We start from the raw sequence: 26,293 nt of genomic DNA on the forward strand, positions 1-26,293 counted from the left end.
GTGTATTATTTATCTGGGCCCTGTATGACATCCTCCAGTGATATGTGTATTATTTATCTGGGCCCTGTATATCATCCTCCAGTGACATGTGTATTATTTATCTGGGCACTGTATGACATCCTCCAGTGATGTGTATTATTTATCTGGGCCCTGTATATCATTCTCCAGTGATATGTGTATTATTTATCTGGGCCCTGTATATCATTCTCCAGTGATATGTGTATTATTTATCTGGGCTCTGTATGACATCCTCCAGTGATATGTGTATTATTTATCTGGGCCCTGTATATCATTCTCCATTTATGTGTATTATTTATCTGGGCACTGTATGACATCCTCCAGTGATAGGTGTATTATTTATCTGGGCACTGTATGACATCCTCCAGTGATATGTGTATTATTTATCTGAGCACTGTATGACATCCTCCAGTGATATGTGTATTATTTATCTGGGCCCTGTATGACATCCTCCAGTGATATGTGTATTATTTATCTGGGCACTGTATGACATCCTCCAGTGATATGTGTATTATTTATCTGGGCACTGTATGACATCCCCCGGTGATATGTGTATTGTTTATCTGGGCCCTGTATATCATTCTCCAGTGATATGTGTATTATTTATCTGGGCCCTGTATGAGATCCTCCAGTGATATGTGTATTATTTATCTGGGCCCTGTATATCATTCTCCAGTGATGTGTGTATTATTTATTTGGACCCTGTATGACATCCTCCAGTGATATGTGTATTATTTATCTGGGCCCTGTATGACATCCTCCAGTGATATGTGTATTATTTATCTGGGCCCTGTATATCATCCTCCAGTGACATGTGTATTATTTATCTGGGCACTGTATGACATCCTCCAGTGATGTGTATTATTTATCTGGGCCCTGTATATCATTCTCCAGTGATATGTGTATTATTTATCTGGGCCCTGTATATCATTCTCCAGTGATATGTGTATTATTTATCTGGGCTCTGTATGACATCCTCCAGTGATATGTGTATTATTTATCTGGGCCCTGTATATCATTCTCCATTTATGTGTATTATTTATCTGGGCACTGTATGACATCCTCCAGTGATAGGTGTATTATTTATCTGGGCACTGTATGACATCCTCCAGTGATATGTGTATTATTTATCTGGGCACTGTATGACATCCTCCAGTGATATGTGTATTATTTATCTGGGCCCTGTATGACATCCTCCAGTGATATGTGTATTATTTATCTGGGCACTGTATGACATCCCCCGGTGATATGTGTATTGTTTATCTGGGCCCTGTATATCATTCTCCAGTGATATGTGTATTATTTATCTGGGCCCTGTATGAGATCCTCCAGTGATATGTGTATTATTTATCTGGGCCCTGTATATCATTCTCCAGTGATGTGTGTATTATTTATTTGGACCCTGTATGACATCCTCCAGTGATATGTGTATTATTTATCTGGGCCCTGTATGACATCCTCCAGTGATATGTGTATTATTTATCTGGGCCCTGTATGACATCCTCCAGTGATATGTGTATTATTTATCTGGGCCCTGTATATCATCCTCCAGTGACATGTGTATTATTTATCTGGGCACTGTATGACATCCTCCAGTGATGTGTATTATTTATCTGGGCCCTGTATATCATTCTCCAGTGATATGTGTATTATTTATCTGGGCCCTGTATATCATTCTCCAGTGATATGTGTATTATTTATCTGGGCCCTGAATATCATTCTCCAGTGATATGTGTATTATTTATCTAGGCCCTGTATATCATCCTCCAGTGATATGAATATTATTTATCTGGGCCCTGTATGACATCCTCCAGTGATATGTGTATTATTTATCTGGGCCCTGTATGACATCCCCCAGTGATATGTGTATTAGTTATCTGGGCCCTGAATATCATCCCCCAGTGATATGTGTATTGTTTATCTGGGCCCTGTATATCATCCTCCAGTGATATTTGTATTATTTATCTGGGCACTGTATATTATCCCCCAGTGATATGTGTATTATGTATCTGGGCCCTGTATATCATCCTCCAGTGATATGTGTATTATTTATCTGGGCCCTGTATGACATCCTCCAGTGATATGTGTATTATTTATCTGGGCCCTGTATGACATCCTCCAGTGATATGTGTATTATTTATCTGGGCCCTGTATGACATGCTCCAGTGATATGTGTATTATTTATCTGGGCCCTGTATATCATCCTCCAGTGATATGTGTATTATTTATCTGGGCCCTGTATATCATTCTCCAGTGATATGTGTATTATTTATCTGGTCCCTGTATGACATCCCCCAGTGATATGTGTATTATTTATCTGGGCACTGTATATCATCCCCCAGTGATATGTGTATTACTTATCTGGGCACTGTATGACATCCTCCAGTGATATTTGTATTATTTTTCTGGGCCTTGTATGACATCCTCCAGTGATATGTGTATTATTTATCTGGGCACTGTATGACATCCCCCAGTGATATGTGTATTATTTATCTGGTCCCTGTATGACATCCTCCAGTGATATGTGTATTATTTATCTGGGCCCTGTATGACATCCTCCAGTGATGTGTATTATTTATCTGGGCACTGTATGACATCCTCCAGTGATGTGTATTATTTATCTGGGCCCTGTATGACATCCTCCAGTGATATGTGTATTATTTATCTGGGCCCTGTATGACATCCTCCAGTGATATGTGTATTATTTATCTGGGCACTGTATATCATCCTCCAGTGATATGTGTATTATTTATCTGGGCCCTGTATGACATCCTCCAGTGATATGTGTATTATTTATCTGGGCACTGTATGACATCCCCCGGTGATATGTGTATTATTTATCTGGGCCCTGTATGACATCCTCCAGTGATATGTGTATTATTTATCTGGGCACTGTATGACATCCCCCAGTGATATGTGTATTATTTATCTGGGCCCTGTATATTATCCCCCAGTGATATGTGTATTATTTATCTGGGCCCTGTATGACATCCTCCAGTGATATGTGTATTATTTATCTGGGCCCTGTATGACATCCTCCAGTGATATGTGTATTATTTATCTGGGCACTGTATGACATCCTCCAGTGATATGTGTATTATTTATCTGGGCCCTGTATGACATCCTCCAGTGATATGTGTATTATTTATCTGGGCACTGTATGACATCCCCGGTGATATGTGTATTGTTTATCTGGGCCCTGTATATCATTCTCCAGTGATATGTGTATTATTTATCTGGGCCCTGTATGACATCCTCCAGTGATATGTGTATTATTTATCTGGGCCCTGTATGACATCCTACAGTGATGTGTATTATTTATCTGGGCACTGTATGACATCCTCCAGTGATGTGTATTATTTATCTGGGCCCTGTATGACATCCTCCAGTGATATGTGTATTATTTATCTGGGCACTGTATGACATCCTCCAGTGATATGTGTATTATTTATCTGGGCCCTGTATGACATCCTCCAGTGATATGTGTATTATGTATCTGGGCACTGTATATCATCCTCCATTGAAATGTGTATTATTTATCTGGGCCCTGTATGACATCCTCCAGTGATATGTGTATTATTTATCTGGGCACTGTATGACATCCCCCGGTGATATGTGTATTATTTATCTGGGTCCTGTATGACATCCTCCAGTGATATGTGTATTATTTATCTGGGCACTGTATGACATCCCCCAGTGATATGTGTATTATTTATCTGGGCCCTGTATATTATCCCCCAGTGATATGTGTATTATTTATCTGGGCCCTGTATATCATCCTCCAGTGATGTGTATTATTTATCTGGGCACTGTATATCATCCCCCAGCGATATGTGTATTATTTATCTGGGCACTGTATGACATCCTCCAGTGATATGTGTATTATTTATCTGGGCCCTGTATGACATCCTCCAGTGATGTGTATTATTTATCTGGGCCCTGTATGACATCCTCCAGTGATATGTGTATTATTTATCTGGGCCCTGTATATCATTCTCCATTTATGTGTATAATTTATCTGGGCCCTGTATGACATCCTCCAGTGATATGTGTATTATTTATCTGGGCACTGTATGACATCCTCCAGTGATATGTGTATTATTTATCTGGGCCCTATATGACATCCTCCAGTGATATGTGTATTATTTATCTGGGCACTGTATGACATCCCCCGGTGATATGTGTATTGTTTATCTGGGCCCTGTATATCATTCTCCAGTGATATGTGTATTATTTATCTGGGCCCTGTATGACATCCGCCAGTTATATGTGTATTATTTATCTGGGCCCTGTATATCATTCTCCAGTGATATGTGTATTATTTATCTGGTCCCTGTATGACATCCCCCAGTGATATATGTATTATTTATCTGGTCCCTGTATGACATCCTCCAGTGATATGTGTATTATTTATCTGGGCACTGTATGACATCCTCCAGTGATATGTGTATTATTTATCTGGGTCCTGTATATCATTCTCCAGTGATGTGTGTATTATTTATTTGGTCCCTGTATGACATCCTCCAGTGATATGTGTATTATTTACCTGGGCCCTGTATGACATCCCCCCCAGTGATATGTGTATTATTTATCTGGGCCCTGTATGACATCCTCCAGTGACATGTGTATTATTTATCTGGGCCCTGTATATCATCCTCCAGTGATATGTGTATTATTTATCTGGGCCCTGTATATCATTCTCCAGTGATATGTGTATTATTTATCTGGGCCCTGTATATCATTCTCCAGTGATATGTGTATTATTTATATGGGCCCTGTATGACATCCTCCAGTGATATGTGTATTATTTATCTGGGCCCTGTATGACATCCTCCAGTGATATGTGTATTATTTATCTGGGCCCTGTATATCAACCTCCAGTTATGTGTATTATTTATCTCGGTCCTGTATATCATTCTCCAGTGATATGTGTATTATTTATCTGGGCACTGTATATCATCCTCCAGTGATATGTGTATTATTTATCTGGGCCCTGTATGACATCCTCCAGTGATATGTGTATTATTTATCTGGGCACTGTATGACATCCCCCAGTGATATGTGTATTATTTATCTGGGCCCTATATATCATCCCCCAGTGATATGTGTATTATTTGTCTGGGCCCTGTATATCATCCTCCAGTGATATGTGTATTATTTATCTGGGCCCTGTATATCATCCCCCAGTGATATGTGTATTATTTATCTGGGCCCTGTATGACATCCTCCAGTGATATGTGTATTATTTATCTGGGCCCTGTATATCATCCCCCAGTGATATGTGTATTATTTATCTGGGCACTGTATGACATCCTCCAGTGATATGTGTATTATTTATCTGGGCCCTGTATATCATCCCCCAGTGATATGTGTATTATTTATCTGGGCTCTGTATGACATCCTCCAGTGATATGTGTATTATTTATCTGGGCCCTGTATATCATTCTCCATTTATGTGTATTATTTATCTGGGCCCTGTATGACATCCTCCAGTGATAGGTGTATTATTTATCTGGGCACTGTATGACATCCTCCAGTGATATGTGTATTATTTATCTGGGCACTGTATGACATCCTCCAGTGATATGTGTATTATTTATCTGGGCCCTGTATGACAGCCTCCAGTGATATGTGTATTATTTATCTGGGCACTGTATGACATCCCCCGGTGATATGTGTATTGTTTATCTGGGCCCTGTATATCATTCTCCAGTGATATGTGTATTATTTATCTGGGCCCTGTATGACATCCTCCAGTGATATGTGTATTATTTATCTGGGCCCTGTATATCATTCTCCAGTGATGTGTGTATTATTTATTTGGACCCTGTATGACATCCTCCAGTGATATGTGTATTATTTATCTGGGCCCTGTATGACATCCTCCAGTGATATGTGTATTATTTATCTGGGCCCTGTATATCATTCTCCAGTGATATGTGTATTATTTATCTGGGCCCTGTATATCATCCTCCAGTGACATGTGTATTATTTATCTGGGCCCTGTATGACATCCTCCGGTGATGTGTATTATTTATCTGGGCCCTGTATGACATCCTCCAGTGATATGTGTATTATTTATCTGGGCCCTGTATGACATCCTCCAGTGACATGTGTATTATTTATCTGGGCCCTGTATATCATCCTCCAGTGATATGTGTATTATTTATCTGGGCCCTGTATATCATTCTCCAGTGATATGTGTATTATTTATTTGGGCCCTGTATATCATTCTCCAGTGATATGTGTATTATTTATCTGGGCCCTGTATGACATCCTCCAGTGATATGTGTATTATTTATCTGGGCCCTGTATGACATCCTCCAGTTATATGTGTATTATTTATCTGGGCCCTGTATATCATTCTCCAGTGATATGTGTATTATTTATCTGGGCCCTGTATGACATCCTCCAGTGATATGTGTATTATTTATCTTGGCCCTGTATATCATTCTCCAGTGATATGTGTATTATTTATCTGGGCCCTGTATGACATCCTCCAGTGATACGTGTATTATTTATCTGGGTCCTGTATGACATCCTCCAGTGATATGTGTATTATTTATCTGGGCCCTGTATGACATCCTCCAGTGATATATGTATTATTTATCTGGGCCCTGTATGACATCCTCCAGTGATATGTGTATTATTTATCTGGGCCCTGTATGACATCCTCCAGTGATATGTGTATTATTTATCTGGGCCCTGTATGACATCCTCCAGTGATATGTGTATTATTTATCTGGGCCCTGTATGACATCCTCCAGTGATATGTGTATTATTTATCTGGGCCCTGTATGACATCCTCCAGTGATATGTGTATTATTTATCTGGGCCCTGTATGACATCCTCCAGTGATATGTGTATTATTTATCTGGGCCCTGAATGACATCCTCCAGTGATATGTGTATTATTTATCTGGGCACTGTATGACATCCTCCAGTGATATGTGTATTATTTATCTGGGCCCTGTATGACATCCACCAGTGATATGTGTATTATTTATCTGGGCACTGTATGACATCCCCGGTGATATGTGTATTGTTTATCTGGGCCCTGTATATCATTCTCCAGTGATATGTGTATTATTTATCTGGGCCCTGTATGACATCCTCCAGTGATATGTGTATTATTTATCTGGGCCCTGTATGACATCCTACAGTGATGTGTATTATTTATCTGGGCACTGTATGACATCCTCCAGTGATGTGTATTATTTATCTGGGCCCTGTATGACATCCTCCAGTGATATGTGTATTATTTATCTGGGCACTGTATGACATCCCCGGTGATATGTGTATTGTTTATCTGGGCCCTGTATATCATCCTCCAGTGATATGTGTATTATTTATCTGGGCCCTGTATATCATTCTCCAGTGATATGTGTATTATTTATCTGGTCCCTGTATGACATCCCCCAGTGATATGTGTATTATTTATCTGGGCACTGTATATCATCCCCCAGTGATATGTGTATTACTTATCTGGGCACTGTATGACATCCTCCAGTGATATTTGTATTATTTTTCTGGGCCTTGTATGACATCCTCCAGTGATATGTGTATTATTTATCTGGGCACTGTATGACATCCCCCAGTGATATGTGTATTATTTATCTGGTCCCTGTATGACATCCTCCAGTGATATGTGTATTATTTATCTGGGCCCTGTATGACATCCTCCAGTGATGTGTATTATTTATCTGGGCACTGTATGACATCCTCCAGTGATGTGTATTATTTATCTGGGCCCTGTATGACATCCTCCAGTGATATGTGTATTATTTATCTGGGCCCTGTATGACATCCTCCAGTGATATGTGTATTATTTATCTGGGCACTGTATATCATCCTCCAGTGATATGTGTATTATTTATCTGGGCCCTGTATGACATCCTCCAGTGATATGTGTATTATTTATCTGGGCACTGTATGACATCCCCCGGTGATATGTGTATTATTTATCTGGGCCCTGTATGACATCCTCCAGTGATATGTGTATTATTTATCTGGGCACTGTATGACATCCCCCAGTGATATGTGTATTATTTATCTGGGCCCTGTATATTATCCCCCAGTGATATGTGTATTATTTATCTGGGCCCTGTATGACATCCTCCAGTGATATGTGTATTATTTATCTGGGCCCTGTATGACATCCTCCAGTGATATGTGTATTATTTATCTGGGCACTGTATGACATCCTCCAGTGATATGTGTATTATTTATCTGGGCCCTGTATGACATCCTCCAGTGATATGTGTATTATTTATCTGGGCACTGTATGACATCCCCGGTGATATGTGTATTGTTTATCTGGGCCCTGTATATCATTCTCCAGTGATATGTGTATTATTTATCTGGGCCCTGTATGACATCCTCCAGTGATATGTGTATTATTTATCTGGGCCCTGTATGACATCCTACAGTGATGTGTATTATTTATCTGGGCACTGTATGACATCCTCCAGTGATGTGTATTATTTATCTGGGCCCTGTATGACATCCTCCAGTGATATGTGTATTATTTATCTGGGCACTGTATGACATCCTCCAGTGATATGTGTATTATTTATCTGGGCCCTGTATGACATCCTCCAGTGATATGTGTATTATGTATCTGGGCACTGTATATCATCCTCCATTGAAATGTGTATTATTTATCTGGGCCCTGTATGACATCCTCCAGTGATATGTGTATTATTTATCTGGGCACTGTATGACATCCCCCGGTGATATGTGTATTATTTATCTGGGTCCTGTATGACATCCTCCAGTGATATGTGTATTATTTATCTGGGCACTGTATGACATCCCCCAGTGATATGTGTATTATTTATCTGGGCCCTGTATATTATCCCCCAGTGATATGTGTATTATTTATCTGGGCCCTGTATATCATCCTCCAGTGATGTGTATTATTTATCTGGGCACTGTATATCATCCCCCAGCGATATGTGTATTATTTATCTGGGCACTGTATGACATCCTCCAGTGATATGTGTATTATTTATCTGGGCCCTGTATGACATCCTCCAGTGATGTGTATTATTTATCTGGGCCCTGTATGACATCCTCCAGTGATATGTGTATTATTTATCTGGGCCCTGTATATCATTCTCCATTTATGTGTATAATTTATCTGGGCCCTGTATGACATCCTCCAGTGATATGTGTATTATTTATCTGGGCACTGTATGACATCCTCCAGTGATATGTGTATTATTTATCTGGGCCCTATATGACATCCTCCAGTGATATGTGTATTATTTATCTGGGCACTGTATGACATCCCCCGGTGATATGTGTATTGTTTATCTGGGCCCTGTATATCATTCTCCAGTGATATGTGTATTATTTATCTGGGCCCTGTATGACATCCGCCAGTTATATGTGTATTATTTATCTGGGCCCTGTATATCATTCTCCAGTGATATGTGTATTATTTATCTGGTCCCTGTATGACATCCCCCAGTGATATATGTATTATTTATCTGGTCCCTGTATGACATCCTCCAGTGATATGTGTATTATTTATCTGGGCACTGTATGACATCCTCCAGTGATATGTGTATTATTTATCTGGGTCCTGTATATCATTCTCCAGTGATGTGTGTATTATTTATTTGGTCCCTGTATGACATCCTCCAGTGATATGTGTATTATTTATCTGGGCCCTGTATGACATCCCCCCCAGTGATATGTGTATTATTTATCTGGGCCCTGTATGACATCCTCCAGTGACATGTGTATTATTTATCTGGGCCCTGTATATCATCCTCCAGTGATATGTGTATTATTTATCTGGGCCCTGTATATCATTCTCCAGTGATATGTGTATTATTTATCTGGGCCCTGTATATCATTCTCCAGTGATATGTGTATTATTTATATGGGCCCTGTATGACATCCTCCAGTGATATGTGTATTATTTATCTGGGCCCTGTATGACATCCTCCAGTGATATGTGTATTATTTATCTGGGCCCTGTATATCAACCTCCAGTTATGTGTATTATTTATCTCGGTCCTGTATATCATTCTCCAGTGATATGTGTATTATTTATCTGGGCACTGTATATCATCCTCCAGTGATATGTGTATTATTTATCTGGGCCCTGTATGACATCCTCCAGTGATATGTGTATTATTTATCTGGGCACTGTATGACATCCCCCAGTGATATGTGTATTATTTATCTGGGCCCTATATATCATCCCCCAGTGATATGTGTATTATTTGTCTGGGCCCTGTATATCATCCTCCAGTGATATGTGTATTATTTATCTGGGCCCTGTATATCATCCCCCAGTGATATGTGTATTATTTATCTGGGCCCTGTATGACATCCTCCAGTGATATGTGTATTATTTATCTGGGCCCTGTATATCATCCCCCAGTGATATGTGTATTATTTATCTGGGCACTGTATGACATCCTCCAGTGATATGTGTATTATTTATCTGGGCCCTGTATATTATCCCCCAGTGATATGTGTATTATTTATCTGGGCCCTGTATATCATCCTCCAGTGATGTGTATTATTTATCTGGGCCCTGTATATCATCCCCCAGTGATATGTGTATTATTTATCTGGGCTCTGTATGACATCCTCCAGTGATATGTGTATTATTTATCTGGGCCCTGTATATCATTCTCCATTTATGTGTATTATTTATCTGGGCCCTGTATGACATCCTCCAGTGATAGGTGTATTATTTATCTGGGCACTGTATGACATCCTCCAGTGATATGTGTATTATTTATCTGGGCACTGTATGACATCCTCCAGTGATATGTGTATTATTTATCTGGGCCCTGTATGACAGCCTCCAGTGATATGTGTATTATTTATCTGGGCACTGTATGACATCCCCCGGTGATATGTGTATTGTTTATCTGGGCCCTGTATATCATTCTCCAGTGATATGTGTATTATTTATCTGGGCCCTGTATGACATCCTCCAGTGATATGTGTATTATTTATCTGGGCCCTGTATATCATTCTCCAGTGATGTGTGTATTATTTATTTGGACCCTGTATGACATCCTCCAGTGATATGTGTATTATTTATCTGGGCCCTGTATGACATCCTCCAGTGATATGTGTATTATTTATCTGGGCCCTGTATATCATTCTCCAGTGATATGTGTATTATTTATCTGGGCCCTGTATATCATCCTCCAGTGACATGTGTATTATTTATCTGGGCCCTGTATGACATCCTCCGGTGATGTGTATTATTTATCTGGGCCCTGTATGACATCCTCCAGTGATATGTGTATTATTTATCTGGGCCCTGTATGACATCCTCCAGTGACATGTGTATTATTTATCTGGGCCCTGTATATCATCCTCCAGTGATATGTGTATTATTTATCTGGGCCCTGTATATCATTCTCCAGTGATATGTGTATTATTTATTTGGGCCCTGTATATCATTCTCCAGTGATATGTGTATTATTTATCTGGGCCCTGTATGACATCCTCCAGTGATATGTGTATTATTTATCTGGGCCCTGTATGACATCCTCCAGTTATATGTGTATTATTTATCTGGGCCCTGTATATCATTCTCCAGTGATATGTGTATTATTTATCTGGGCCCTGTATGACATCCTCCAGTGATATGTGTATTATTTATCTTGGCCCTGTATATCATTCTCCAGTGATATGTGTATTATTTATCTGGGCCCTGTATGACATCCTCCAGTGATATGTGTATTATTTATCTGGGTCCTGTATGACATCCTCCAGTGATATGTGTATTATTTATCTGGGCCCTGTATGACATCCTCCAGTGATATATGTATTATTTATCTGGGCCCTGTATGACATCCTCCAGTGATATGTGTATTATTTATCTGGGCCCTGTATGACATCCTCCAGTGATATGTGTATTATTTATCTGGGCCCTGTATGACATCCTCCAGTGATATGTGTATTATTTATCTGGGCCCTGTATGACATCCTCCAGTGATATGTGTATTATTTATCTGGGCCCTGTATGACATCCTCCAGTGATATGTGTATTATTTATCTGGGCCCTGTATGACATCCTCCAGTGATATGTGTATTATTTATCTGGGCCCTGAATGACATCCTCCAGTGATATGTGTATTATTTATCTGGGCACTGTATGACATCCTCCAGTGATATGTGTATTATTTATCTGGGCCCTGTATGACATCCACCAGTGATATGTGTATTATTTATCTGGGCACTGTATGACATCCCCGGTGATATGTGTATTGTTTATCTGGGCCCTGTATATCATTCTCCAGTGATATGTGTATTATTTATCTGGGCCCTGTATGACATCCTCCAGTGATATGTGTATTATTTATCTGGGCCCTGTATGACATCCTACAGTGATGTGTATTATTTATCTGGGCACTGTATGACATCCTCCAGTGATGTGTATTATTTATCTGGGCCCTGTATGACATCCTCCAGTGATATGTGTATTATTTATCTGGGCACTGTATGACATCCTCCAGTGATATGTGTATTATTTATCTGGGCCCTGTATGACATCCTCCAGTGATATGTGTATTATGTATCTGGGCACTGTATATCATCCTCCATTGATATGTGTATTATTTATCTGGGCCCTGTATGACATCCTCCAGTGATATGTGTATTATTTATCTGGGCACTGTATGACATCCCCCGGTGATATGTGTATTATTTATCTGGGCCCTGAATATCCTCCAGTGATATGTGTATTATTTATCTGGGCCCTGTATATCATTCTCCAGTGATATGTGTATTATTTATCTGGGCCCTGAATATCATTCTCCAGTGATATGTGTATTATTTATCTAGGCCCTGTATATCATCCTCCAGTGATATGTATATTATTTATCTGGGCCCTGTATGACATCCTCCAGTGATCTGTGTATTATTTATCTGGGCCCTGTATGACATCCCCCAGTGATATGTGTATTATTTATCTGGGCCCTGAATATCATCCCCCAGTGATATGTGTATTGTTTATCTGGGCCCTGTATATCATCCTCCAGTGATATGTGTATTATTTATCTGGGCACTGTATATTATCCCCCAGTGATATGTGTATTGTGTATCTGGGCCCTGTATATCATCCTCCAGTGATATGTGTATTATTTATCTGGGCCCTGTATGACATCCTCCAGTGATATGTGTATTATTTATCTGGGCCCTGTATGACATCCTCCAATGATAAGTGTATTATTTATCTGGGCCCTGTATGACATCCCCCAGTGATATGTGTATTATTTATCTGAGCCCTGTATATCATCCTCCAGTGATATGTGTATTATTTATCTGGGCCCTGTATATCATTCTCCAGTGATATGTGTATTATTTATCTGGGCACTGTATGACATCCTCCAGTGATATTTGTATTATTTTTCTGGGCACTGTATGACATCCCCCAGTGATATGTGTATTATTTATCTGGGCACTGTATATCATCCCCCAGTGATATGTGTATTACTTATCTGGGCACTGTATGACATCCTCCAGTGATATTTGTATTATTTTTCTGGCCTTGTATGACATCCTCCAGTGATATGTGTATTATTTATCTGGGCACTGTATGACATCCCCCAGTGATATGTGTATTATTTATCTGGTCCCTGTATGACATCCTCCAGTGATATGTGTATTATTTATCTGGGCCCTGTATGACATCCTCCAGTGATGTGTATTATTTATCTGGGCACTGTATGACATCCTCCAGTGATGTGTATTATTTATCTGGGCCCTGTATGACATCCTCCAGTGATATGTGTATTATTTATCTGGGCACTGTATGACATCCTCCAGTGATATGTGTATTATTTATCTGGGCCCTGTATGACATCCTCCAGTGATATGTGTATTATTTATCTGGGCACTGTATATCATCCTCCAGTGATATGTGTATGATTTATCTGGGCCCTGTATGACATCCTTCCAGTGATATGTGTATTATTTTTCTGGGCACTGTATGACATCCCCCGGTGATATGTGTATTATTTATCTGGGCCCTGTATGACATCCTCCAGTGATATGTGTATTATTTATCTGGGCACTGTATGACATCCTCCAGTGATATGTGTTATTATTTATCTGGGCACTGTATGACATCCTCCAGTGATATGTGTATTATTTATCTGGGCCCTGTATGACATCCTCCAGTGATATGTGTATTATTTATCTGGGCCCTGTATGACATCCTCCAGTGATATGTGTATTATTTATCTGGGCACTGTATGACATCCTCCAGTGATATGTGTATTATTTATCTGGGCCTGTATGACATCCTCCAGTGATATGTGTATTATTTATCTGGGCACTGTATGACATCCCCGGTGATATGTGTATTGTTTATCTGGGCCCTGTATATCATTCTCCAGTGATATGTGTATTATTTATCTGGGGCCCTGTATGACATCCTCCAGTGACATGTGTATATTTATCTGGGCCCTTGTATGACATCCTACAGTGATGTGTATTATTTATCTGGAACTGTATGACATCCTCCAGTGATATGTGTATTATTTATCTGGGCCCTGTATGACATCCTCCAGTGATATGTGTATTATTTATCTGGGCACTGTATGACATCCTCCAGTGATATGTGTATTATTTATCTGGGCCCTGTATGACATCCTCCAGTGATATGTGTATTATGTATCTGGGCACTGTATATCATCCTCCATTGATATGTGTATTATTTATCTGGGCCCTGTATGACATCCTCCAGTGATATGTGTATTATTTATCTGGGCACTGTATGACATCCCCCGGTGATATGTGTATTATTTATCTGGGCCCTGTATGACATCCTCCAGTGATATGTGTATTATTTATCTGGGCCCTGTATGACATCCTCCAGTGATATGTGTATTAATTATCTGGGCCCTGTATGACATCCTCTAGTGATATGTGTATTATTTATCTGGGCACTGTATGACATCCTCCAGTGATATGTATATTATTTATCTGGGCCCTGTATATCATCCCCCAGTGATGTGTATTATTTATCTGGGCCCTGTATATCATCCTCCAGTGATGTGTATTATTTATCTGGGCACTGTATGACATCCCCCGGTGATATGTGTATTATTTATCTGGGCCCTGAATATCCTCCAGTGATATGTGTATTATTTATCTGGGCCCTGTATATCATTCTCCAGTGATATGTGTATTATTTATCTGGGCCCTGAATATCATTCTCCAGTGATATGTGTATTATTTATCTAGGCCCTGTATATCATCCTCCAGTGATATGTATATTATTTATCTGGGCCCTGTATGACATCCTCCAGTGATATGTGTATTATTTATCTGGGCCCTGTATGACATCCCCCAGTGATATGTGTATTATTTATCTGGGCCCTGAATATCATCCCCCAGTGATATGTGTATTGTTTATCTGGGCCCTGTATATCATCCTCCAGTGATATGTGTATTATTTATCTGGGCACTGTATATTATCCCCCAGTGATATGTGTATTGTGTATCTGGGCCCTGTATATCATCCTCCAGTGATATGTGTATTACTTATCTGGGCCCTGTATGACATCCTCCAGTGATATGTGTATTATTTATCTGGGCCCTGTATGACATCCCCCAGTGATATGTGTATTATTTATCTGGGCCCTGTATATCATCCTCCAGTGATATGTGTATTATTTATCTGGGCCCTGTATATCATTCTCCAGTGATATGTGTATTATTTATCTGGGCACTGTATGACATCCTCCAGTGACATTTGTATTATTTTTCTGGGCACTGTATGACATCCTCCAGTGATATGTGTATTATTTATCTGGGCACTGTATGACATCCCCCAGTGATATGTGTATTATTTATCTGGGCCCTGTATGACATCCTCCAGTGATATTTGTATTATTTTTCTGGGCCTTGTATGACATCCTCCAGTGATATGTGTATTATTTATCTGGGCACTGTATGACATCCCCCAGTGATATGTGTATTATTTATCTGGTCCCTGTATGACATCCTCCAGTGATATGTGTATTATTTATCTGGGCCCTGTATGACATCCTCCAGTGATGTGTATTATTTATCTGGGCACTGTATGACATCCTCCAGTGATGTGTATTATTTATCTGGGCCCTGTATGACATCCTCCAGTGATATGTGTATTATTTATCTGGGCACTGTATGACATCCTCCAGTGATATGTGTATTATTTATCTGGGCCCTGTATGACATCCTCCAGTGATATGTGTATTATTTATCTGGTCCCTGTATATTATCCCCCAGTGATATGTGTATTATTTATCTGGGCACTGTATATCATCCTCCAGTGATATGTGTATTATTTATCTGGGCCCTGTATGACATCCTCCAGTGATATGTGTATTATTTATCTGGGCACTGTATGACATCCCCCGGTGATATGTGTATTATTTATCTGGGCCCTGTATGACATCCTCCAGTGATATGTGTATTATTTATTTGGGCACTGTATGACATCCCCCAGTGATATGTGTATTATTTATCTGGGCCCTGTATATTATCCCCCAGTGATATGTGTATTATTTATCTGGGCCCTGTATGACATCCTCCAGTGATATGTGTATTATTTATCTGGGCCCTGTATGACATCCTCCAGTGATATGTGTATTGTTTATCTGGGCCCTGTATATCATTCTCCAGTGATATGTGTATTGTTTATCTGGGCCCTGTATGACATCCTCCAGTGATATGTGTATTATTTATCTGGGCCCTGTATATCATTCTCCATTTATGTGTATTATTTATCTGGGCACTGTATGACATCCTCCAGTGATATGTGTATTATTTATCTGGGCCCTGTATGACATCCTCCAGTGATATGTGTATTATTTATCTGGGCCCTATATGACATCCTCCAGTGATATGTGTATTATTTATCTGGGCCCTGTATGACATCCTCCAGTGATATGTGTATTATTTATCTGGGCCCTGTATGACATCCTCCAGTGATATGTGTATTATTTATCTGGGCCCTGTATGACATCCTCCAGTGATATGTGTATTATATATCTGGGCACTGTATGACATCCCCGGTGATATGTGTATTGTTTATCTGGGCCCTGTATATCATTCTCCAGTGATATGTGTATTATTTATCTGGGCCCTGTATGACATCCTCCAGTGACATGTGTATTATTTATCTGGGCCCTGTATGACATCCTACAGTGATGTGTATTATTTATCTGGGCACTGTATGACATCCTCCAGTGATATGTGCATTATTTATCTGGGCCCTGTATGACATCCTCCAGTGATATGTGTATTATTTATCTGGGCACTGTATGACATCCTCCAGTGATATGTGTATTATTTATCTGGGCCCTGTATGACATCCTCCAGTGATATGTGTATTATGTATCTGGGCACTATATATCATCCTCCAATGATATGTGTATTATTTATCTGGGCCCTGTATGACATCCCCCGGTGATATGTGTATTATTTATCTGGGCCTTGTATGACATCCTCCAGTGATATGTGTATTATTTATCTGGGCACTGTATGACATCCCCCAGTGATATGTGTATTATTTATCTGGGCCCTGTATATTATCCCCCAGTGATATGTGTATTATTTATCTGGGCCCTGTATATCATCCTCCAGTGATGTGTATTATTTATCTGGGCACTGTATATCATCCCCCAGCGATATGTGTATTATTTATCTGGGCACTGTATGACATCCTCCAGTGATATGTGTATTATTTATCTGGGCCCTGTGTATCATCCCCCAGTGATATGTGTATTATTTATCTGGGCTCTGTATGACATCCTCCAGTGATATGTGTATTATTTATCTGGGCCCTGTATATCATTCTCCATTTATGTGTATTATTTATCTGGGCCCTGTATGACATCCTCCAGTGATATGTGTATTATTTATCTGGGCCCTATGTGACATCCTCCAGTGATATGTGTATTATTTATCTGGGCACTGTATGACATCCCCCGGTGATATGTGTATTGTTTATCTGGGCCCTGTATATCATTCTCCAGTGATATGTGTATTATTTATCTGGGCCCTGAATGACATCCTCCAGTTATATGTGTATTATTTATCTGGGCCCTGTATATCATTCTCCAGTGATATGTGTATTATTTATCTGGTCCCTGTATGACATCCCCCAGTGATATATGTATTATTTATCTGGTCCCTGTATGACATCCTCCAGTGATATGTATATTATTTATCTGGGCCCTGTATATCATTCTCCAGTGATATGTGTATTATTTATCTGGGCCCTGTATGACATCCTCCAGTGATATGTGTATTATTTATCTGGGCCCTGTATGACATCCTCCAGTGATATGTGTATTATTTATCTGGGCCCTGTATGACATCCTCCAGTGATATGTGTATTATTTATCTGGGCACTGTATGACATCCTCCAGTGATATGTGTATTATTTATCTGGGTCCTGTATATCATTCTCCAGTGATATGTGTATTATTTATTTGGTCCCTGTATGACATCCTCCAGTGATATGTGTATTATTTATCTGGGCCCTGTATATCATTCTCCAGTGATATGTGTATTATTTATCTGGGTCCTGTATATCATTCTCCAGTGATATGTGTATTATTTATTTGGTCCCTGTATGACATCCTCCAGTGATATGTGTATTATTTATCTGGGCCCTGTATGACATCCCCCCCAGTGATATGTGTATTATTTATCTGGGCCCTGTATGACATCCTCCAGTGACATGTGTATTATTTATCTGGGCCCTGTATATCATCCTCCAGTGATATGTGTATTATTTATCTGGGCCCTGTATATCATTCTCCAGTGATATGTGTATTATTTATCTGGGCCCTGTATATCATTCTCCAGTGATATGTGTATTATTTATCTGGGCCCTGTATGACATCCTCCAGTGATATGTGTATTATTTATCTGGGCACTGTATGACATCCTCCAGTGACATGTGTATTATTTATCTGGGCCCTGTATATCATCCTCCAGTTATGTGTATTATTTATCTGGGCCCTGTATATCATTCTCCAGTGATATGTGTATTATTTATCTGGGCACTGTATATCATCCTCCAGTGATATGTGTATTATTTATCTGGGCCCTGTATGACATCCTCCAGTGATATGTGTATTATTTATCTGGGCACTGTATGACATCCCCAGTGATATGTGTATTATTTATCTGGGCCCTATATATCATCCCCCAGTGATATTTGTATTATTTATCTGGGCCCTGTATATCATCCTCCAGTGATATGTGTATTATTTATCTGGGCCCTGTATATCATCCCCCAGTGATATGTGTATTATTTATCTGGACCCTGTATGACATCCTCCAGTGATATGTGTATTATTTATCTGGGCCCTGTATATCATCCCCCAGTGATATGTGTATTATTTATCTGGGCACTGTATGACATCCTCCAGTGATATGTGTATTTTTTATCTGGGCCCTGTATATCATCCCCCAGTGATATGTGTATTATTTATCTGGGCTCTGTATGACATCCTCCAGTGATATGTGTATTATTTATCTGGGCCCTGTATATCATTCTCCATTTATGTGTATTATTTATCTGGGCACTGTATGACATCCTCCAGTGATAGGTGTATTATTTATCTGGGCACTGTATGACATCCTCCAGTGATATGTGTATTATTTATCTGAGCACTGTATGACATCCTCCAGTGATATGTGTATTATTTATCTGGGCCCTGTATGACATCCTCCAGTGATATGTGTATTATTTATCTGGGCACTGTATGACATCCTCCAGTGATATGTGTATTATTTATCTGGGCACTGTATGACATCCCCCGGTGATATGTGTATTGTTTATCTGGGCCCTGTATATCATTCTCCAGTGATATGTGTATTATTTATCTGGGCCCTGTATGAGATCCTCCAGTGATATGTGTATTATTTATCTGGGCCCTGTATATCATTCTCCAGTGATGTGTGTATTATTTATTTGGACCCTGTATGACATCCTCCAGTGATATGTGTATTATTTATCTGGGCCCTGTATGACATCCTCCAGTGATATGTGTATTATTTATCTGGGCCCTGTATATCATCCTCCAGTGACATGTGTATTATTTATCTGGGCACTGTATGACATCCTCCAGTGATGTGTATTATTTATCTGGGCCCTGTATATCATTCTCCAGTGATATGTGTATTATTTATCTGGGCCCTGTATATCATTCTCCAGTGATATGTGTATTATTTATCTGGGCTCTGTATGACATCCTCCAGTGATATGTGTATTATTTATCTGGGCCCTGTATATCATTCTCCATTTATGTGTATTATTTATCTGGGCACTGTATGACATCCTCCAGTGATAGGTGTATTATTTATCTGGGCACTGTATGACATCCTCCAGTGATATGTGTATTATTTATCTGAGCACTGTATGACATCCTCCAGTGATATGTGTATTATTTATCTGGGCCCTGTATGACATCCTCCAGTGATATGTGTATTATTTATCTGGGCCCTGTATATCATTCTCCATTTATGTGTATTATTTATCTGGGCACTGTATGACATCCTCCAGTGATAGGTGTATTATTTATCTGGGCACTGTATGACATCCTCCAGTGATATGTGTATTATTTATCTGAGCACTGTATGACATCCTCCAGTGATATGTGTATTATTTATCTGGGCCCTGTATATCATCCCCCAGTGATATGTGTATTATTTATCTGGGCACTGTATGACATCCTCCAGTGATATGTGTATTTTTTATCTGGGCCCTGTATATCATCCCCCAGTGATATGTGTATTATTTATCTGGGCTCTGTATGACATCCTCCAGTGATATGTGTATTATTTATCTGGGCCCTGTATATCATTCTCCATTTATGTGTATTATTTATCTGGGCACTGTATGACATCCTCCAGTGATAGGTGTATTATTTATCTGGGCACTGTATGACATCCTCCAGTGATATGTGTATTATTTATCTGAGCACTGTATGACATCCTCCAGTGATATGTGTATTATTTATCTGGGCCCTGTATGACATCCTCCAGTGATATGTGTATTATTTATCTGGGCACTGTATGACATCCTCCAGTGATATGTGTATTATTTATCTGGGCACTGTATGACATCCCCCGGTGATATGTGTATTGTTTATCTGGGCCCTGTATATCATTCTCCAGTGATATGTGTATTATTTATCTGGGCCCTGTATGAGATCCTCCAGTGATATGTGTATTATTTATCTGGGCCCTGTATATCATTCTCCAGTGATGTGTGTATTATTTATTTGGACCCTGTATGACATCCTCCAGTGATATGTGTATTATTTATCTGGGCCCTGTATGACATCCTCCAGTGATATGTGTATTATTTATCTGGGCCCTGTATATCATCCTCCAGTGACATGTGTATTATTTATCTGGGCACTGTATGACATCCTCCAGTGATGTGTATTATTTATCTGGGCCCTGTATATCATTCTCCAGTGATATGTGTATTATTTATCTGGGCCCTGTATATCATTCTCCAGTGATATGTGTATTATTTATCTGGGCTCTGTATGACATCCTCCAGTGATATGTGTATTATTTATCTGGGCCCTGTATATCATTCTCCATTTATGTGTATTATTTATCTGGGCACTGTATGACATCCTCCAGTGATAGGTGTATTATTTATCTGGGCACTGTATGACATCCTCCAGTGATATGTGTATTATTTATCTGGGCACTGTATGACATCCTCCAGTGATATGTGTATTATTTATCTGGGCCCTGTATGACATCCTCCAGTGATATGTGTATTATTTATCTGGGCACTGTATGACATCCCCCGGTGATATGTGTATTGTTTATCTGGGCCCTGTATATCATTCTCCAGTGATATGTGTATTATTTATCTGGGCCCTGTATGAGATCCTCCAGTGATATGTGTATTATTTATCTGGGCCCTGTATATCATTCTCCAGTGATGTGTGTATTATTTATTTGGACCCTGTATGACATCCTCCAGTGATATGTGTATTATTTATCTGGGCCCTGTATGACATCCTCCAGTGATATGTGTATTATTTATCTGGGCCCTGTATGACATCCTCCAGTGATATGTGTATTATTTATCTGGGCCCTGTATATCATCCTCCAGTGACATGTGTATTATTTATCTGGGCACTGTATGACATCCTCCAGTGATGTGTATTATTTATCTGGGCCCTGTATATCATTCTCCAGTGATATGTGTATTATTTATCTGGGCCCTGTATATCATTCTCCAGTGATATGTGTATTATTTATCTGGGCCCTGAATATCATTCTCCAGTGATATGTGTATTATTTATCTAGGCCCTGTATATCATCCTCCAGTGATATGAATATTATTTATCTGGGCCCTGTATGACATCCTCCAGTGATATGTGTATTATTTATCTGGGCCCTGTATGACATCCCCCAGTGATATGTGTATTAGTTATCTGGGCCCTGAATATCATCCCCCAGTGATATGTGTATTGTTTATCTGGGCCCTGTATATCATCCTCCAGTGATATTTGTATTATTTATCTGGGCACTGTATATTATCCCCCAGTGATATGTGTATTATGTATCTGGGCCCTGTATATCATCCTCCAGTGATATGTGTATTATTTATCTGGGCCCTGTATGACATCCTCCAGTGATATGTGTATTATTTATCTGGGCCCTGTATGACATCCTCCAGTGATATGTGTATTATTTATCTGGGCCCTGTATGACATGCTCCAGTGATATGTGTATTATTTATCTGGGCCCTGTATATCATCCTCCAGTGATATGTGTATTATTTATCTGGGCCCTGTATATCATTCTCCAGTGATATGTGTATTATTTATCTGGTCCCTGTATGACATCCCCCAGTGATATGTGTATTATTTATCTGGGCACTGTATATCATCCCCCAGTGATATGTGTATTACTTATCTGGGCACTGTATGACATCCTCCAGTGATATTTGTATTATTTTTCTGGGCCTTGTATGACATCCTCCAGTGATATGTGTATTATTTATCTGGGCACTGTATGACATCCCCCAGTGATATGTGTATTATTTATCTGGTCCCTGTATGACATCCTCCAGTGATATGTGTATTATTTATCTGGGCCCTGTATGACATCCTCCAGTGATGTGTATTATTTATCTGGGCACTGTATGACATCCTCCAGTGATGTGTATTATTTATCTGGGCCCTGTATGACATCCTCCAGTGATATGTGTATTATTTATCTGGGCCCTGTATGACATCCTCCAGTGATATGTGTATTATTTATCTGGGCCCTGTATATCATCCTCCAGTGATATGTGTATTATTTATCTGGGCCCTGTATGACATCCTCCAGTGATATGTGTATTATTTATCTGGGCACTGTATGACATCCCCCGGTGATATGTGTATTATTTATCTGGGCCCTGTATGACATCCTCCAGTGATATGTGTATTATTTATCTGGGCACTGTATGACATCCCCCAGTGATATGTGTATTATTTATCTGGGCCCTGTATATTATCCCCCAGTGATATGTGTATTATTTATCTGGGCCCTGTATGACATCCTCCAGTGATATGTGTATTATTTATCTGGGCCCTGTATGACATCCTCCAGTGATATGTGTATTATTTATCTGGGCACTGTATGACATCCTCCAGTGATATGTGTATTATTTATCTGGGCCCTGTATGACATCCTCCAGTGATATGTGTATTATTTATCTGGGCACTGTATGACATCCCCGGTGATATGTGTATTGTTTATCTGGGCCCTGTATATCATTCTCCAGTGATATGTGTATTATTTATCTGGGCCCTGTATGACATCCTCCAGTGATATGTGTATTATTTATCTGGGCCCTGTATGACATCCTACAGTGATGTGTATTATTTATCTGGGCACTGTATGACATCCTCCAGTGATGTGTATTATTTATCTGGGCCCTGTATGACATCCTCCAGTGATATGTGTATTATTTATCTGGGCACTGTATGACATCCTCCAGTGATATGTGTATTATTTATCTGGGCCCTGTATGACATCCTCCAGTGATATGTGTATTATGTATCTGGGCACTGTATATCATCCTCCATTGAAATGTGTATTATTTATCTGGGCCCTGTATGACATCCTCCAGTGATATGTGTATTATTTATCTGGGCACTGTATGACATCCCCCGGTGATATGTGTATTATTTATCTGGGTCCTGTATGACATCCTCCAGTGATATGTGTATTATTTATCTGGGCACTGTATGACATCCCCCAGTGATATGTGTATTATTTATCTGGGCCCTGTATATTATCCCCCAGTGATATGTGTATTATTTATCTGGGCCCTGTATATCATCCTCCAGTGATGTGTATTATTTATCTGGGCACTGTATATCATCCCCCAGCGATATGTGTATTATTTATCTGGGCACTGTATGACATCCTCCAGTGATATGTGTATTATTTATCTGGGCCCTGTATGACATCCTCCAGTGATGTGTATTATTTATCTGGGCCCTGTATGACATCCTCCAGTGATATGTGTATTATTTATCTGGGCCCTGTATATCATTCTCCATTTATGTGTATAATTTATCTGGGCCCTGTATGACATCCTCCAGTGATATGTGTATTATTTATCTGGGCACTGTATGACATCCTCCAGTGATATGTGTATTATTTATCTGGGCCCTATATGACATCCTCCAGTGATATGTGTATTATTTATCTGGGCACTGTATGACATCCCCCGGTGATATGTGTATTGTTTATCTGGGCCCTGTATATCATTCTCCAGTGATATGTGTATTATTTATCTGGGCCCTGTATGACATCCGCCAGTTATATGTGTATTATTTATCTGGGCCCTGTATATCATTCTCCAGTGATATGTGTATTATTTATCTGGTCCCTGTATGACATCCCCCAGTGATATATGTATTATTTATCTGGTCCCTGTATGACATCCTCCAGTGATATGTGTATTATTTATCTGGGCACTGTATGACATCCTCCAGTGATATGTGTATTATTTATCTGGGTCCTGTATATCATTCTCCAGTGATGTGTGTATTATTTATTTGGTCCCTGTATGACATCCTCCAGTGATATGTGTATTATTTATCTGGGCCCTGTATGACATCCCCCCCAGTGATATGTGTATTATTTATCTGGGCCCTGTATGACATCCTCCAGTGACATGTGTATTATTTATCTGGGCCCTGTATATCATCCTCCAGTGATATGTGTATTATTTATCTGGGCCCTGTATATCATTCTCCAGTGATATGTGTATTATTTATCTGGGCCCTGTATATCATTCTCCAGTGATATGTGTATTATTTATATGGGCCCTGTATGACATCCTCCAGTGATATGTGTATTATTTATCTGGGCCCTGTATGACATCCTCCAGTGATATGTGTATTATTTATCTGGGCCCTGTATATCAACCTCCAGTTATGTGTATTATTTATCTCGGTCCTGTATATCATTCTCCAGTGATATGTGTATTATTTATCTGGGCACTGTATATCATCCTCCAGTGATATGTGTATTATTTATCTGGGCCCTGTATGACATCCTCCAGTGATATGTGTATTATTTATCTGGGCACTGTATGACATCCCCCAGTGATATGTGTATTATTTATCTGGGCCCTATATATCATCCCCCAGTGATATGTGTATTATTTGTCTGGGCCCTGTATATCATCCTCCAGTGATATGTGTATTATTTATCTGGGCCCTGTATATCATCCCCCAGTGATATGTGTATTATTTATCTGGGCCCTGTATGACATCCTCCAGTGATATGTGTATTATTTATCTGGGCCCTGTATATCATCCCCCAGTGATATGTGTATTATTTATCTGGGCACTGTATGACATCCTCCAGTGATATGTGTATTATTTATCTGGGCTCTGTATGACATCCTCCAGTGATATGTGTATTATTTATCTGGGCCCTGTATATCATTCTCCATTTATGTGTATTATTTATCTGGGCCCTGTATGACATCCTCCAGTGATAGGTGTATTATTTATCTGGGCACTGTATGACATCCTCCAGTGATATGTGTATTATTTATCTGGGCACTGTATGACATCCTCCAGTGATATGTGTATTATTTATCTGGGCCCTGTATGACAGCCTCCAGTGATATGTGTATTATTTATCTGGGCACTGTATGACATCCCCCGGTGATATGTGTATTGTTTATCTGGGCCCTGTATATCATTCTCCAGTGATATGTGTATTATTTATCTGGG

This window comes from Hyla sarda, unplaced genomic scaffold, assembly GCF_029499605.1.
Source record: "Hyla sarda isolate aHylSar1 unplaced genomic scaffold, aHylSar1.hap1 scaffold_781, whole genome shotgun sequence".
NCBI lineage: Eukaryota > Metazoa > Chordata > Amphibia > Anura > Hylidae > Hyla > Hyla sarda.